The sequence below is a fragment of the Aulonocara sp. 'chitande type north' Nkhata Bay genome, linkage group LG20, assembly GCF_057382095.1.
Source record: "Aulonocara sp. 'chitande type north' Nkhata Bay isolate Kocher_YH1m ecotype deep benthic linkage group LG20, A_spYH_male_GT1.1, whole genome shotgun sequence".
Classification (NCBI taxonomy): domain Eukaryota; kingdom Metazoa; phylum Chordata; class Actinopteri; order Cichliformes; family Cichlidae; genus Aulonocara; species Aulonocara sp. 'chitande type north' Nkhata Bay.
In genome coordinates, this window is record NC_141363.1 from 5,304,521 (window position 1) to 5,323,837 (window position 19,317).

The 19,317-nt window shown below is 40.0% G+C and overlaps 1 protein-coding gene across 2 annotated transcripts in view; it reads left to right on the plus strand.

Moving 5' to 3' along the window:
• casz1 (castor zinc finger 1) overlaps positions 1-19,317 on the plus strand; it is a 167,594-nt gene that overhangs the window by 26,011 nt on the left and 122,266 nt on the right. For both annotated transcript variants that reach the window (XM_086276884.1, XM_086276885.1), the window contains one exon: positions 10,435-10,520. The gene's annotated coding sequence lies outside the window, so the exon portion shown is untranslated. The remainder of the gene's footprint in view (positions 1-10,434; positions 10,521-19,317) is intronic.

The window sequence follows — 19,317 nt, forward strand, 5'->3', positions numbered from 1 at the left end:
AACGTTCCTCTGAGATTTTGGTCTATCTTGACGTGATATTGTCACACAATTGCTGCAGCTTTGCTGGCTTCAGCTCTATGATGCAAATCTCACCACATCCCAATCCTTTGGGATGTGGTGAGTATAGAGTACAGTGAACTCAAGAGATGTATGTGCATTATCCTTTTGGAGACAGACGATGGGGTGGCTGTAGCTCAGGTGGCAGAGCAGGTCAGCCACTAATCAGAAGGTCGGTGGTTCGATCCCAGGCTGCACCCTGGCTGCATGCCAAATATCCTTGGGCAAGATACTAACCCCGTGTTTGCCTACTGGTGGTGGTCAGAGGGCCCGGTGGCGCCTGTGTCCGGCAGCCTCGCCTCTGTCAGTGCGCCCCAGGGCAGCTGTGGCTACAATGTAGCTTGCTATCGCCTGTGTGTGAATGGGTGAATGACTGAATGTAGTGTAAAGCGCTTTGGGGTCCTATGGACTAGAAAAGCGCTATACAAATGCAGGCCATTTACCATGGGCACATTGTGGTATATAAAGAGATGGACATGTTCTGCAACAATGCTCAGGTAGTATTTTTTCCAATATTCTGTTGTCTGATTTTGGTGAGCAAATTGTAGCTTCAGTTTTGTGTTCTTAGCTGGCAGGAGTGTGGTCTTCTGCTGCTGTGTGCTCAGAGATGCTCTTCTGCATATCTTGGAAAGACCCTGTCTACATGCTTAAATGCTTTTGGTTATTGTCCAATTAGATATTTGCATAATGAACGCTTGAACAGATGAACTAGTGTATCTACTGTGCATTTATTTTGAAACATTTAAAGCATGAGAAATCACCCAATCTCTATGTATCTTCCGTATATACAGCGCTTAACAAATTTGTTTTAGACCACCACCCAATTTAAGGTTTATGTCACAGCTGCCCTAAATTAACACTAATGACAGTTGACAAAATTAGAGTAAGCAAAAGCACATTATTACTTTTTGATTAAGATGCCAAGTTAGTTATTTACATGCATTCCTGAACAAAAAAAATAGATTTAATGGTTGAATGTCATTCATTTGTGATTTCATTGTGCCACCTCAAATTAGGGTATAAAAATGTGACTTGAGCAATTCACATTCAAAAACGTTTTTGAAAAACTTCTAAAAGATGTTTGTTTTCTTATTCTTACAGGTTGGTATAATAAATTTGTTAAGCACTGTATTCCTACTGTTGCCACAAAACATTTACCAAGAATAGGTTAAATAAAAAAATATATTTTTAGCTTACCTACTTACACATCTTGCTGTGGTGATCATAGCGTTTATATATATCTGTATCTCTTCCCTAACAGGAACACCAATCTGAAATCACCTTTACATGAACATCGTCACACGTACGGCAGTCATTAACTGCATTAAATGCAAAATATTTTAAAATACAATTCTAAATCCTAATTCTTTGGATTTTCCTATATGGTGTGGTGATTTCATCATCCCCCTGCGAGTGCGATGTTACGTTCTCTGCTTTTGTTTGTTTCACGTGTCACATTCAGTGTGCATTGCCCATATGTAACTTAATGGCCACCGAATTTGTATTCTCTAAAGAATTTTGTTTGTGTGACTGCTAAATATGGAGTGAATTATTTGGAAAAGGGCTAATTGGTCTAATTTGTTAAGAAACCTGAAGCTAGTCATCAGTCACAAAACCCCCTTTTCATGCATCAAACATCCCAACAGAAAAGAGGAGAAGAGCAAAAGCCGACTGATTTAAGTGATATGTTTTTAAACAGATGGCTATTTTGCTATTTAATGCAATTTACAAGATACAATCCTTTGAAATCTGACTTTGGTAGTTCATTAACTTGCCACATAATGAGTGTCGAGAAAGGACAAGTGTGGTACGAAGCTGCAGTACGTAGTTAATAGAAAATCTTTTAGAAGTGACAGCGCTTTATAAAAGAGCTCCATGACTGCTAGCTGTTGTTCAGTGTTCAGACTGCAGGCACTTAGCGCACCAGGTGTTTTGCCCAAGATTTTTTCCACAAGACAAATGGAAAAGTGCCATATCCTTTAAACATCCCATTAATATGTCTTATAAGAGTCACCGCAACTGAGCACCAAAAGCTCAGTTTTATTACAGTTTCTTGTCTTTGTCAGGCATAGCTTCCAGTTTACGTTTTCAGGTAATTATAGCGTTGTGCACACTAGAGTGGCACAAATTAGCACTTTGGGCGAAGAATCAGTTGGCTGGATGCCCATCATTGCTTGCATGGCCTGGACATGACAAACACAGAAGCACAAATGCCTATAAAAGGCATCCAAAGTGTGACAACATTTTGAAGACGTTATTTATTTTTTTTTTTTAAGTAAAACTAAAAGACTAACTGCGGGATTACCGCTTTTGATTTTAAAGACCAACATTGGGTAAAGTCCTGTTTGTATATTGAGTGAACCCTGCAGAGTCGTGTGTGAAAACAGGCCTTTATAGAGGGTCAACTTTTTTTTTCTCTGTTCTTTAAGCTCGTAAATAAATGTAGCAGGGAAAAAAAAAACTTTGTTGCAATAAATGAAGGGAGAGGACACCTTAAGAAGCTGAGTCTGGTCTGAGGCTTTGCCTGTGCCTAATGTGTGAGGAATAATGCACGATGTTTGATGTGGTCTGAATAGTTCTTCTATCACACATGCCATGAAAGAGAACTCATGGCTGTACTGTATACTGTATGCAATTCCTCTTTATTACACGTGGAATTTCCTCCCAGATGATTGAAGTATCAGCATATTGCTGCCATATTCCCTCCCACAAGAGCCTAGAGTTTTAATAATTTGCAGAATGAAGGGGGGTAGGGGGGTTGAGAGGCTATCAAAGTGGCTTATATTTGTTTAATCTCTGAAGGACTGCCATTCACAAAGTTTTCCAGAAAAAGACAGGAGTTCATAGTTCTCTCTAAAAAGCAGTGTCGAAAGCCGGCTAAGCTGCATCAAACGTAGGTAGGATGCGTACACAGTGATCGATATATGCCGAGAATTACTATATGTGCTGTGTTTACAGTATGATCATGTGGTGGAAAAATAACAATAAGTAATCTCATGTCATTCTGCTGTTCTATGCAAAGTTAATGTAATCCTCTAATGTTTAGTATAACGCATCAATCATGCAAAAATCTATTGTTGCATTAGCCTTGAAAGAACAATAATAATAAAAATGCTATAATGGTTTTAGCTTCCTTTCCATAAATCATACTTGGAGGCTGGGGAGGGGGGTATCTTAACTTGCCATTTCAGCTCATCTGAGCAGTTGAAGTGATGCTGAATACTGATAGGATATTGAACAATAACCAGAGCTGCAGTTGGTCACTTTCAACCTGAAGTGGTATGAAATACTGCACGACACAGTCAGTGGCTGCTTCTAACTGAAATTGACCCAACACCTTCTGCAGTGACATAAAGCTGTTTTCTGTTCGATAGCCTCTCAACAAAGGACTGTAAATCAGGAGTAAATGCATAAAAACAGCGAGCAGCAGAAGATTTACTGTAACTCTGCGAATCCTTTTAAACAAATATTAAAATAAGGGCCAAATCAGGCGGATCATCTTTAAGCGGGTCGTGCTCTCTTCAGCTTCGAGGCGAGCCACAGTAGCTGACAGGATGGTGGAATTTACATCGTTAATAACATTTAATTAATGCCGCAGCCCTCACTCTGAAGATAGGTTATGTTGTCAGTGTAAGTCTGTGATGTATGGATAAAAATCCGAAACGAACGAGCACGTCACTGAAGCACGGCGTCCTTTACCATGATTAAACAAAACATTGAGACGCACAAGCGACTGAAAAGTGCTACAGTTGAGCAAATCTCCCGTGTCGTCATTCAAAAAGTCATGTGGCAAAGCACGTACGTATAGAGAGAATTGCTGAAGAGCACAGCTTTCAGATTTGATGAGTGGAAGTGCATTTCTACCATGTGGTTTCAACCTGGGACCTTTACAAGTGCTTGTCGGAGTAGTGCTTAGAGTGCTGCCTGAAGAGGCTTTTCGATTTCACAGAGAATACACTCTTCCCAGGAAGTGGGTGGAGAAGATAATTCTGCAAAAGAAGAAGGGAAAGGAAAACAAAAAAAAAAGAAAACTGGAGAATTAATAAACCTTTTTAGTTGGCATAATCACTCATTTTGAACTTAAACTGAGCAGAGCAACAAAACAAATCATTTTTGGGGAAAGAATACATGTATTTTAATGCCCTCAAGCAAAACTAATTAAAGACGACACCTCATTTACATAAATAAGCATTATAATTTGCATGCGTGCACAAGGGAATAGAGTCAGAAAAGAAAGCAATATTTTGCAGTCTGCTAATTTCATTTTATTCAGGATTTAAGCTTAATAAAGATTCATTTTGGAGGGGAAAGGAAAATAATCAAAGAGGGAATTTGAACTATCTCCAAAGATGCAGCAGCCTACTATTCAAAGGGCTCCTTCCGAGTCACCAGATGACTCCTAATCTGGAGTGGCACTTCCTGGCCGAGTTCCAACACCAACTCCTTGAAAGGTAAAGAAATTTTAGAGCCCAATTTATTAGTATGCAGTTCTGGCTTCGGGTGGAGAATTAATGGCGGTGACTGATAATGACTGTAATCGTGGCACAAATGGGGTGTTGAAATAGCAAACAACGGGCACAAGGCATGTAATGGGGATTTTATTAATTACCCAAGGTCCCTAGCATGAGCAGTCTCCAGGATTTACTGTGGCCGTGCCAGCCGGTCGAGAAGGGGTCGGCCAGTCTAATCTGACAATGAAAGGGTCACTACAGAGACTGCAACATGCGCAAAAGGGAGCAACGTGGCCGGCCTCCTACACGTGCCTTAAAATGACTTTGTAATGTTATGAAAGGCACTAATATTGAAAAGATGAGAGCGGCTGTATTCATTTTGGTTTTAGAATCTTTTTGCGGATTCAGCAAATGTTTCAACAAATGCGAAAACGGATCAAAGAGGCAAGATCCAAGTCAGATAAATTGTCCCCTTTCATCAGAGTGTTTCAATTAAAGTGTATTGTAAAGGCATTCACCTGCACTGCAGTAAGCTCCCTCTGTCTCTTTGTTGACTGTAAGAACAAAAAAAATCAACATATGGTACCGCTGTCAGGTAGGATAGCCCATTCGCACATCAGCTCATCAACAAGAGAGGATTGATTAAAAGTCCTTTTTATTACTCACTGCATCCTTAATGGACGCTAGACTTTCAAAATGGAAGAAACAATTAGAGTTTTACTGCTTTGTGGGCACTACTGATTTATATAAATCACTGCACGGGTGTAAATTTTCCAATAAAACACTGTACCACTCCTAGCATACATAATCAACACGTCCATTCTTGGTACACACTCCAGACTTGAACAATCTCTTTAAACTGGTAGGACTCAAGCTCACTCAGTCAGTAGACTGTCTACTTGATGGAATTTAACTGTTTCTATATGGTTTACCATAACTACTAGTATACATTTGCAAGGCAAACAAACACAGGGAGACTGTTTACTTTGTATTTCAGTGCTGTACAAACATGAAATTAGAGTTTGCTCATTCATTTAATATGAAAACCAGCAGTTAAATCCAAGCCCGGTTAGGTGAGCGTCATTTTCTGGGGTGATGCGGTCACTGTGACACAAAACACTCACTCAGCTATTCAGGGAGTACGTTTTTGTTCTTCCGTTTTATAGCTTACTATATTAGTGTCAACAAAGAGTATGAAAAACAAAATCAGGCAAAGAAAGTAAGGTGGGTCAGCTGCATATTGCATTTATGGGAGATTACATTATTTGCAATGGTGATGTCGTTTTGCTAAAGCCACGTTGCGTGACAAAAGTGGGTAGTGCATATTTTACAATGTGTTTATCTAGTACTCATGCCTAAGGGTAACATAACCACAGAAAATCTCACCTTGCAGGTTCAGATTTTTGCTTTTTTTCCTCTCTTGAAGGTACGTTTTTTTTGGCCTTTTTTCCAGATTAAGCTGTTAACTGTTGTCTTGTTAAATGTTAACGAGTCATCTCCACATTTTATCAAAAGGTTTCACAGTCACTTAATAGTTAACACATTTCAGCCCCTGGGATTGTTGTTTTATCACCAAAATCAAAATATGCACTTTTTCAGAACCGTCCCTCATTCACATGTTCTGACAAGGTTTTCTCAAGTTCCTTGGCTCTAGGTTGTATTTGCAGTATTATAGTGTTTTTCAGAACACCTTGATACTTAAAATCATAACAAAAACAGCTGTACAATTTGCAGGGAAATTCAATACTCTACAGAACTGGCCTGTAAATAAAGATAAGATAGATGGATAGATAGATGCTTTGTTGCTCCCACAAGATACATTTTTGTGTTAGTATTAACAGTTCTTGTAAATGTTGATGTCATTTATTTAAAAAATTAGTTCTCTACACTTTCTTTCTTATTTTTTGGATTTGAATGTATTTGAATTTTTTGAACAATTCTGGTAAATGTTAAATATTCTGCGTCAGTGCCTTCTCTTTTGTACTTTACTATTCATAGATGAGTCATGTCTGTAATGGAAAATACCGTACCACAAAGTACAAACCTAATTTACTTGTGAAATACCCATCTTTAAGTTCTGTTTTGTTGTTTTCTGTCAGTGTTTTTTTTCTTTTTACCTCAAGTACCTGTTCCATGGGTGTGTACATTTTTTCACATCATGAGGTCATGTGTGAAAAATGTACTGAAAAACAGTCATGCCATAACAAATCAAAACCTGTTTCTACGTAATGATCCAGATATTTAAAAAAAACAAAACAGCCAAAAAAAAGCGTCTCTATCTTAAACACGCACGTCGAATGTTTCTCTGAGCTTTTTGCTTGTTTTTGCTCCTCCTCTTGTCCTGCCTTTGAGTCCAGAGGGGAGAGACTTTGAAACTAAAGTTGGCAGCATTCCTCGGCGGTGACACACGCTGAAGTATCACTTTATTGCTCACTTTTAGAAAACACCAAAAACACAAAGAGCTCAACCAGATGTTCAAGTTCTGCTCTTAAAAACAGAAGTGTAAACACTCGCTGAAAGAAAAAAAAAAAAGAACTTCCAACTGTTCATTTTTTTGACACGCTGTGCTGTTTTGTGTGCGTGCAGCCTAAAAATTAAAGGCAGACCAGAAAACGAATAATTTCCCTGTTATTGCTACAACCCACTGTGATTGTGTTTCATGGTAGTCGGAAGTAGCAGACCCGTGGGTGTTGAGGAGGAGATCCCTCTGTGTTCCAGCGGTGTCTCAGACAGGCGTGTTGCCTCACCTGGTGCTGTGTTTACCTCAGATGGTAGGATTAGGAAGCAGCCATGTGGAAGATACGACTCTAATCCATCGTGCCTTTGCTTGGCACTTAGACATGGCCCTCTGCAACACTTCCGCTCTCCTAAAGTTAGAGCAACGCCCTTAAGGAATGTGAGAAATATCAGCACCGTTTCAAGACTCTTGAGCATGATGCAGCCACGTGGGGTTCAGCTTACCTCGTGGAGGAGGTGGGCGTATGTATGGGTATGGGTGCTGATGATGGCAACCATCAACCAGATAGATTCAGATTTATTGGATGGATCTGGGCATCGTTATTTCTCTAGGCTTGTGCCTGGCCTCTACGGCAACGAGATACTTTCGTTTTCCTTTTTTAAATTTTTTCCCCTCATGTGCACAAAACCCTTTTTCAACGTAGAGTAGCAGATAAGCTGGTATCATGAAAGAAAATCTCTTAGTTAGATAAAATCCTGAATGTTGTCTCTTTAAACTTGCCGACATTGATTAGGCAGTGATAAAAAGCTCATAACCTGCAAGAGGGAAGGCTGACCTCTGCATGCTCACAGTCTGCTGCTGCACCCCAATCTTATATACTATAACTTACTGAGCTTCCACGTTTACAATACTGATATTTTTCTGTCTGGCTGAGTTTCTTTCTTTCTTTCTTTCTTTCTTTCTTTCTTTCTTTCTTTTTAAAGAAATTTCAGGCAAAGTTTCATTTTTTTTCTGCAGAGATGGTTTTAAGTATAAATTAATAAAAATAAAATGAAGTGCAGCTGCCCGTTTGTTTAAAAGCTATAATGGCTTTGCACTGAATGATAAATGCAGTTGTTTAAGGCCGAAATACTGGCTTGCGATAACTTTGATATCTGATTTTCCTTTTTTTTCACACACAGTGCAAAGGACATAATCAAATCTATAAATGAATATGCATTTAATTTACATGTTAAATGTTTTATTACCATTGAAGAAAGGGAGCTACAGTGTTTTTCTTGTGCGTTTCAGAGGACTTGCCCTTGATATCGTGGCCAAATCACCACCCCAATCACAAATGGTGGAAAGCAAAACTCTTATTTATCCAATGTACTGATAATTAAGCTGTTCTCATTAGTTACATAATTGGAAATGTAATTAGCAATAGTAATAATTATTGCATTTAATACCTTTTCTCTTTTAGTTATCAGGCTCATTCAAGCTGGTAATTAGCAGTCGTGAGAATTCTATACTTTCGTCCTAATTCATTTTGGTCGGCAGTTATTTATAGTGTATTTTATATCAATAAATCATTACCATATCCATTTAGATTTTTCAGTAAACATACAAACACCGTGCTCACTCAAATGTTTGTTTCATGTTTTGTGTAATAACAAAGCAAAACTCTATCTGCATAGTTGCAGTTCTACTTTGCCTTAACTAAGCCTTACAGTGAGACGCCTGACAGAGCTCAGCAGCGAGGTTCCGAAAATGGAAAATCTCATTCATATTTTCCGTAAGGATTTTGATTATGAGCAGTAATGTTGTAACCATCCAAAGCAGACTTACTCTGAGCTACAGCATTGTGAAATGATGGCACGCGCTCCTGTAGAAACCACAAGTCTGTGCGATATCCACCTCGTTTTAACAAAGATGCAGTTTATTCTCTCCAGAGTATGCAGTCGGTTCTGTTCGTTAGCTGTCAAGCAGCCACGGTTTTCAAGATATCGTGCTCAAATTTTGTGTCGTGGTAAAACACGAGCTAATTTAATTTTGGTGAAAATCAGATCAAGGTCAAGTTCACATGAAATGTATAATTTATTTATGGGTCGTCTTCAAACTTCACAACAATATTCTAGGAAGTTGTGGCCTTGAGTACCGGGCTGTTTGCACCCCAGGTCAAAGTTGACCTTGAAAAAACTTTTAAAGAAACCACAATGGGCATCATGTCATCTGAGTGAGCTGTACAACACACGACAACATCACAGCGATTACATAAAATTTAGCAAAATCACACATGGCACGAATATGTCTTAAAATCTCAAATTTGATGCCGAAGAAGTCAGCTAATTCTGCTTCAGTCACATGGCTAAAGATAATAAAATATATAATTTTACTATGTAATGCTTTAAGGTCATAGGTCAAAGTTCAGATATCTGGGTGTTGTTATAAAAGCAGGTTGACGTCAGGATGTTGTAATAAAAACATCATAAAACATCAGTGTTTTAGAACAGCCCTTTGAGGCGAGTCATTCTCTCCGAGTGCGCTTGTTTGCAAAGTCATGGAAAGGACTAAACTAAAAACAGCGTCATCTCTGATCGGTGGACGCCGCTGTTACCATGGAAGTGTCCAAGCCCAACAAACCAATTTAAGAAACTGTCGAAGAGGTGTTTGCAGTCAGGGATGATATTTTGATTTATGCTTTACTACACAAAACACAAAATGCAAATTAGATTCGAAACTACTATTAATATTTAACACTATTATTAACCATATAAACATTATGATAATGATAAGGTTTGATTTTCAATAAAGCTTAAAGATACTGTGGAATCTGGATACTGTGGAATTTGCAATGCATTATGGGATGAGTAATGCCTTTCAAGTAATCATGTAAACAGTCTTGCACCTTGGTCTTTTTTTTTCCCCTTTATTTTTTCTGCATATCAAATCTTTTTATGGTCATGATTCACTCATAGCTGGTTGTCTTGGTTCAAGCCTTTAAACTCTTTAAATCAGGATTTTCGTCAATAAATGAAAATGAATGGGAAGTTCACTTCTGGAGCCAAAGCCTTTAGAAAACGGGGTACTGATGTGCTTGTTTTGTTTGACCATCATAAAATGAGTTGTTTCCCCTTTATTTACCAAAACCAGCTGCATCGCTGAATGCAAAACTGCTCCACAGAGAGGTTTCTACACAAAAGAGAAAAAGAAGTTGATTTTGATTTGAGAAGTTTGGTTTTAAATACTGTATATTGGACATAAAAACTAAATTTTATATAAACTTTATTGTCCCATAGATTCACACATTTGAGTGACTTGGTGGTTTGAAGATATTAACCTCTACATTCAGTTTGTTATTTGCAACATTGGTAATGGCATCTTTGCTGCAATCTGCGCAAATGCTTTAAATCTCTTATTTCAAAGAAACTACATGTGATGTAAACGGACTATATGTGATGTAAACAGCTGTTTTATGTTTATCTACAGAAATCAGATGGCAGTAGAGTGAGCATCGGCCAGAGGCGATAACTCCTCAGCGGATTAGTCTTCAGCAGACATTATTCAACAGGAAGGTGAGTCTTTAACTTTTATTCATGCACCATTTTTATGTGGTATAGCAAATATAGGTAAAAAAAGAGACTGCCACTGGCTTTCCTCCCTGTCTTTGACAGATCGGCCCATGTGATTTGTAATTCAATTGTATACCAAAAAAAGAAAGAAAACAAAAAAAAGCAGTTCGCACATTTGTCATTAGTTTTCTGTTTTCTTCAGTGGGAAACAAATTATTGGATAATTGACTTTCGCAAAACACAAAATGTGTCATGCAATGTGCGGTATTGCTGTCTTTGCTCCATGTCAAAGTTGCACCTCTGTTTCTTGGAGCAACTTAATTGTCTCAAACATGCACAGAAGCAGCACGTTCGAGTCATGATACCCCAAGGCATAGATTAATTAAGCTATGAAAACCCATGAGCAGAGAGCATTCAGCAGGTGCCTGTTTGCCTTGGTATGGGACTTGTTTTTGGCAGTGGTGCAGTGGCTCATTATAAATCTATAATTAAGTTACAATTTTATTTGCTTTTTTTTTTAACATACTGTCATAGGGGATCAACATGGCTTAAACTCTGATTCTGTTAAGTGCACTCTTGGCTATATCGCTTTTATGTCTTTATTCTTCCTCAGGAATTATGCTTTGACAAAAAAATGTGAATGAGAGGCTGAAAACGATACTGTGTGTGTCACTTAGTGCTCGGTATCCCACGCCTCCTGCAGGTGTTGATGTGATTCTTAAAATCTGCTGATTTGTTCTTAATCCAAAGCAAGCTGATTTGCCCACTCCTTTACCTCCTTGTATCTCGGCACATAAACAACCCCCCCCACCCCCTCTCCCCTGCTGGCTGAAAGGATGGTCCTGAGAACCCCCCACAGTTCGACTCATCCCGTGTTGGGCATGTTGGCAGAGCTGGGTGATTGCGATGTAGCGGCTCTCTCAGGCCAACATCTGTTGTTCTGAGTCACCTGCCAACAAAGAGGGAGGGTGAGCTGCACAGTGAGGGGCCTGAAGGAGGGATGAGCAGGTGTGCGGGGGAGAATCCCCGTATCTGCAGGGTGGTCAGACTGAATGAGAGTCACCACCACGGCGGTAGTCTTTGCCAAGAGCTTCCTCAAGCTAACAATGTGGCCTGTGGAGGGGCAGACTAGGCAGGAAATTGAGGTTAACGACATTGTTACATATTAAGCAGGGGTTGGCTGCCTCCGTAGGCAAATCCTTGAATAGTCAAGCATGTTATTATTCACACCTGAAATCTATTAAAACTCACACAGTGTTGGTGGTTCAGTCAAAATATCCATTTTTAGTAATGTAAAAAAACCCCACATATTTTTGGTATTGCGCTGGAAAGCTTCCTCAGAGTTTTGAGTTTGAAAATCATAGATTCAAAATAAAAGTTTAAATTAGTTCTCATGTTTCAAGTACCATTATATCTGAGTGACCAGGAGATCACTGCGGTACACTTGAATCTGAATTGAATAATACATCTACAAACTCTCTTCAAGTGAAGTGACTAGTCATCAGTTGTGACTGTTATGAGTGTTTTCACAGGTGGTAATTGTGCACTACAGCACAGGTCTGTGCTTTAGCTTTCATAGCTCAGTCCTTACAAGTGAATCTCCACACTTTCCTTCACTCTTTCCCCCACTGTGCTTTGCCCAGGGGAGAGACGCCTTCTACGTGTTGTAATAAGGGTAGCTGATATAATGAAGGTCATTGTAATCAGAGCTAATGTGCCAAGGAGTCAAGACACTGTAGCTTTATTTGCCAGCAAGGCCCGGCGTTTGGTACCCATGGGGATCAGGCTGATAGTGTTATCTTTGCTAACCTGACTCTAATACAGGCCTTGCTCCGCTGTTTGTGTCAGCGTCGGAGCTGAACTTTTCCCAGTGATCCCCTCCATGTGTGGATGGGCATGGATTGGGCTCTACTCTGTTCCATCCTGGTTAAATCCCATCCCAAGGTGTTTGGCTTCTCTCAGTTCACGTTCTGCATTTAGCGAGCAGCGCTCCCTCTCTCTGACTGTCGGACTTGGGAAAACAGGCTGGGCTTCAATGGAATGTACTTGACATAGAAACATTACATTGGCATCTGTTGAGAACTAGCTCGTAAGACATGACCTCTAAATCTAATCCTGTCCCTCAGGATATGCAAATGTCCTCAGCTCAAATTTGATTTGTTTTTGACTGTTCAGGACACGGCCGTTTGTTTATAACCGTTATCTAACACAGCGGCAGGACGAAGCCGTGTTCGGTAGACAGTTTCGATATTATTTTCTTGTAAAAATTTACCTTAAATGTTAGAATTAAAATTCTTCTTTCTTCACCAAGTATTCGGTAGAAAGAGCTGACCTGAAACGAGTTTTAGTTTCAACCAGGAAGTGAAAACTTTATGGTTAATACCGTGTTTAGTTGCAGTTAAGGTTATTTGTAAAACTGACTGAACCGTTAAACATGTTATGCTAAAACGTTTTTACAACTACAGATTCACAACTGTCTTCTCCATTATTGAAAATTTTACCTCGAGGCTCTGATGTCTGATATGTGACCTGATATTTATCTAGGAAAAAAGAAATACCCCATCCCTACTGGGCATCATCAGCAGAGCTTCAACATTAATTTCCATTTTTCTTATTTTTTTCATAGTCGCCTTTTAAACTTGGTGCTTTCAGTAGCAAACATCAAAGATCCTTTTTCCTATTCATCTGAGCACCTCCTGGAAAAAAAAAAAGGCTATCCATATCTAACCCCATGAAAGTCCCCTGATCCCATCATTCAAACTTCCAAGCCTCTCTTTGTGGCTTCCTAGAGGACCACGGTGAAATGATCTCTTTTGTTTCGCATCATTAGTTCCATCTGTTGTGCGAGCAGGCCTGTCTGTTCCGGAGCATGGCAACGTGATGGTCGCCAGGGGCGATTGGAGACGCTGCCGTCCCGGTGGCTTGTGGCTCAACCTCTGCCACCACCATTGCCTTGTCCCTGATCCCCATGACACCATCCCATTCGCTTCACAGTTTCTGCTTATTTATTCATACATTTGAGCAGATAATAAAAACGTAAGCTTCGTGTACATGCAGTACTAGTTTACCTTATACACGAGGCCCCTTAGGAGAAGAGTTTGGTTCAGTTGGGACGACATTCATACAATCGTTTGCAAACAACATACAGATTTGAATCTCTATACCTCAAACGCTTAAATGTCCACTGTGTGTCAAAAACGAGCTTTAATAGGTCAGATTTTTGTGCTTATTTTCCTGCAGTCGGGAGTAAATGATGCGCCAAACAGATGTAGCATTTTCTCACAACAAGGAAATATTTTATTCATGATTTACATGAATGATAAATCTTCAGAAAGTCTTAGCGCTGATGGGCATACACAATTTAACATCTGTCTTCCTCAGAATAATTAATCGCTTACCAGAACACTCGGGACTCAGAGTTGGATTTTTCCTCTCACTTTACTTGGTCTAATTACTTCTTTAAAAGCAAAGCTTTCTCTAAAGAAGACTTGAATGATAAACACAGCAGCCGTACGCTCCGCAAAAGGAAAAGTTCAGGAAAGATGCAGGAAACGTCCTGCTCTCGCTTCTTAGTGCCGTGCCTGTAAAACCAAGCAAACCCCACCATACTTAAGACAGAGAAATGTGGCCATACATTCTAATTATAATTCGTAATTCCCAAATGAACATTTCCATAATGTCTCCCAAGTGAATTGCTCTTATCACCATAGTGTGAATGTACAGCACAAGGGCATCCGTGTGCATGTCAATGCGGAGATCGCCAGATAATTTTCATTGAAGATGGAGCCATCAAAGGTCATAGCCATCCGAATGACCTAACCTTGCAATGTAACACCTGGGTGTAAAAGTGGACTCATCCTATCTACTGGGATGGGTGTAATGTACCTCTAATGTATAAAGTGCGGAAATAAAATAAGAGTTATAGGTTGGTGGAGGAGGCTCAGTGTGGGCTAGAGAATACTGTAACTCTATAGGTTGAAATAGCTGTGTTGGTATCACCCGAGGTGACAGGCTATTGCCAAAGTGCTGTATTTGTTGGAACCATTATGAAATAAAGTGTGTGGAAAAGGGCAATATTCAGTTTGAATTGATTCTTGGAAAACTCAAGAAGTGAATATGCTTTCATTTTGATGGTATTACTATGGGCAAAATGTGTTGTGTCAGTTTCACCTCGCCATTACTTTGCTCCATTAAGGCAAAACCGAGTGATTTTATTTTTGCCCAGTCTATTTTCTGTGATAAAATGAAAATCTGAAAGCTTTATTAAGTCTGAGTGACACCTAAAGCTGAGAGCCAACAGGAAAATAAGTCATGTGGGATCTAGTTTCAGTTCATTTTTGCTCAATTCCCATCTCCTGATCAAATACTGCACTTTCCAGTAGGGGCTTAATGGGAGTGTCAAGTTCACAAAGGCCCTCTCTCTCCCACTGACTCCATTACCTGATAACAGCGCTGGTTTTGGCACTTATTTGCACAGTGCAGGGCTAAGCTCGGCTTGTGCCGTGCGCATTCGAAGCAGGTTGTAATTGAAGCTGTATTGAGACCATTTTATTAATTTTTACAAATCTTCCCTGCCTGTATTTCCGAGCTACTACGGGCACTAACTCATCTCATTTTCCTTTGTGTACTCTGACTACTTGTGCTGCTCTTTTGAATGCTGCTTCTCTTTAAGCCAAACAAACATGACCACTGGTGTCTTGGGTTCAGGGCCTTTCAAACAACCTTTCAATAAAACAAGATCAGCTGTGAGACATACAGGATCTCACATGCTGGGCAGCCCCGCTGAAAATACCCTCCCTCCTGTTTCAAAGCCATCAGCTTTTGGTTCCCCCAGGAGAGCCAGCATTATCCTGCAGGGTTTATTTAAACTTGTTGGGAAGGTCTTGCCTTTTCTTTTTGATACACTAGGTTATTTGACATTTAGGCGAACCCTGTCACATTTAAAACCTGATTTTATTCGGCTTATTGGTTCAGATTTCAAAACTTTAGTTGCCAATTTCCCAGTAAACGCAAACAGTGGCAGATTTAAGATAGGGGTCGAGTAATGCTGCGCCTGCCGCACTTGCAGCTCGTCCTATGTTTAGGCATAGGATGACTGATGATGCGACGCCTGCGAAGCCTGCCATGCTGCTAGACTTAACATTTTGTGAGAGACAGTAACCTGAAAGAGAGGAGAAGCATGAGGAAAAAGGACGGAAAAAAAGCGACAAATAGGGACAGATGACACAGGCATCTTTTACAGCTTGATAGTGCAGTCCCCGACTTGTTTTTATTGACCTTTTCTATCTACAGTAGAAGATGTGCCACTTAAATAAATGTCATTTGACCATCTTTGGTTTCAGTGTCACACGCTGACATGTGGTATTTTGATAGAATTCATCCGTTTGTGTGGATAGCGTATCCACTTCGGCTGCTGTGTTGCGTCACCTTATATAGGGCTTTATTTCACTCGATGTGGGCACTTTCAGAGCATCCTTAACTGCCTCTTAAATCAACAAACTGGTCAGTCTCAGTGCGTTACTTTTTTTTGTACCACCCTAGGAGGACACTATGCTTTGGCTGAGACATTATTGGACCATTAAATCGCCACCCCTCCCACTCGCAACCACTTTCGGTTCTGTTTTAAGGCTTTGGAATTACGTCCAGGTGGTGGGGGGTTGCAAAAAAGACTGCTGGAAAGGCTACTTATTCTCTTAATGATGTCTTGTCCTTTTTAAAAGTCGTCATCTTCATTCACAAATGGATGACTATAGCAGAGGAGCACCCCGAGGGACTGAGGTCATCCCAACCTCCTTGTCCCAGCAAAGGAAGTTACTGTGTATGAAATGAGGCATGACAGTTTGCGTTAAAAATTAAATTTGTTGACATCGGGTGGGGGGTAGAATGTAATGGCACATAGTAATTATTATAGGGGTGGATTAGTTAGGCAGGTATTTATGATAAGTTTCCTGCCCATTAGTAGCTGCGCCCAGGGAAATGGGGAATGTTTTGTTGCATGCCAAATCTAAATCTCCAACTTAATAGTGTATTTAAAATGTGACACTGTTAGTTTTCACTAAACTGCTATAAATACTGTATCTTTTTATTCAAGTATACAAAGTTAAAGATGTTTCAAAGCTTTTGAAATTTAAGCCTTTTTTCAGTGTCTGATTTTATGACTAGAGGCTCCTTACTCTGGTGGTTTACACAACTGCTTAACACGGGAAAGATTCCCGGTTCAGTCTTGGGAGGAGATACGAATGCCTTTGGGGGTGTGACAGGAAGGGCATCAGGTGTAAATAAATAAATAAATAAATCTGCCATATCAAACATACAGAGCTACCTGCTGCGGTGACCTCTTGTGAAGAAGAAAGTCCCTTTCCTGAGTGATGCAGTGACTAAAAGTTTAGACCAAGGATCATTATTTTTATCAAATACTTTTGAAATATTAGAAGGTTTTTACTAATGCACAGACTTTATACAAACTTGGATGAGTTTTGCTCCTTCGGGTAATTTTTCTGTCCTGTTTAGTAAATAAAAATTTAACTGGAGGAACTTGCTCTATATATTTTCTCATTTTTAGTGCTGTAACTTTTTAGAGTTATGCTTTTTTTGTCCTTTTGTATGCACTGTAGATGTATTTAACTGTGATTTCATGGGAGTATAATAACATAAAAATAACAAATAACAAAACAAAAACAACTGGACATTCAAGATTTTCCCAAATTATATTTGAAAGGTTCACAGAAGTTTGAAACGTAAATAAGGAGAGCACCTGAAACAATAGTACAGTTTACTGCATGTTGCCTTTTCCTTCAATCCCCGAACCTTTGGACTGCCTACAAGCTCACATCAAGCGAGCGAGGTGTAGTCGGTGATATACATGACACGCGTCTCTAAGGACCCTCTGATTTGTATAATATCCTTCAGACAAGGTCATAGCATTGCCTACATCTTTGAAGATAGAGGAAAGAGAACATGTTCCCCCCTCATTGTGCCTGTGGAATAGAACAAACGTGAGATCACGGTGTCGAGGGGCTTCCACTCTTCAAAGTTGATATGAATCAGACATGAAATGATTTAGATAAAGTGATAGTTATCTTGATTCCCGGCGCCGTCCGTTGAATAGACACGGCGACGCGCGGGGAAGCTGAATGGCTGTGTTTTAGTGTGAAATCCCGGGGAAACGTATCCATCTGGTATATGAATAATTTAGATGGCTGAAGTTGGTTCCTGTTGCTGTTGTGTTTGCGCTCAGCTTTCTCTCTCAGCTCAGCACCCCCACCATCACCCTCCCTCCTTGACATCACTCCTGAGGTTTGTTTGTGATGCTTAAAGGGAAGTTGGGCCACATGAGGAATCGAGGGGAGGAGAGACTCACTTTCCCTCTCTGCTGTGCTTTCTGTGTCTTCTTTCTTTCTTAGATCTACACAAACCTCAGATAAACAGTTAAACACCCGCTGACACACATAGCCTGTCAGCCAGCCAGGCATGTTGCATGTGGGAAACACTCTTCAGATATCGAGACGCTTTGTTTTATATGGTAGACATTGCACACGTTTGAAACTTGTATACACTGGATTCTCTTAATTGAAATCTGATTTTTTTTTAGTGTTCACTGAGCATCATGGTAATGAGGCTGGGTGTGACTGCAGATGGATATTTATTTGACACATATAAATGGATATTTGGTGGAAGGTCTTCCAATATGGAGCAGTGTAAAATGGATTCAAAGATCTGAATTGTCCCTGCAGCACCAAGCAAAGGCAAACACACGCGTGCACGTACAACAATCACACGTATGCAGAATTTACGGTTTCAGCGCAGATGTACAAAATTGCAATTGTGCACATGCACTTGCATAACAAACAACAGCAACAACAAAACACGTGTTCTGGCAAAAATGTGCAAAAGTGTTTGTGGACAGATAACACACAAACATGCAAATCCACTAATATGCCAGGCCAGCTATACTAATCCAGTCCCTGTCTTTAAGGGAACCAGTCAGGATGAGGAGGGGGGATGGGGGGGGGGGGGCATTGAGGAATAGGAGGAGGGAAAGACAGAGAGAGGGAGAGAGAGGAGGGAGAGGGAGGGAGGGGATGTGACAGGCCCTTGGAATCTCAACCTCTCTCTCCTGGCGCCCGCACTAATCAACCCCTGTAATTTATGCAGAAAATATGATTTATATTTAATTTCACTACACTTGCATTGTTAATTTGAGATGTAATTAACGCGTCGCCACGGCAACTAATTTCTCAATGCCGTAAATTATCACCGCCTTTTCATCAAAATTCAGTTACTTTGGCTCCTGTGTGCAGTGTTGTGATGCAATTAGGTTACCAGGGCAACCCCAAAGTGTTAATTTTCTTTTGTTATATTGCAGCGAGGCAGAAGTTTTTAAAACACAAATCATATTCACTTTTTTAGTGAACAAAGAACTTGGGACTTTTTTTTCTTTCTTTAGTTAAAAAAAAAGGAGGGAGGGTGGACGCGATGTTGAATGTTGGATACCATTCTGCCGTTCATGAGCACCGGTATATAACCCTGCACGCTGCTCTTCACAACACTTATATATGTACTGTCGTGACGTGGACTGAGTGATTGCTGAGAATTCTTTGATATTGCGAGCAGGGGCGCTTCAAAGTTGTCCTTTGGGAAAGGGCATGTTTGTCAAAGGAAATCTATATAAATGAGAAATATGTACAAATTTAAGAGAGCTCTCTTTTCTCTCTCTTACTTTTTTTCCTCATACCAATATTCTCTCTCTCACACACACACCACAGCACATTTTCAGTACTCACACTCTTTTTATTCCCCC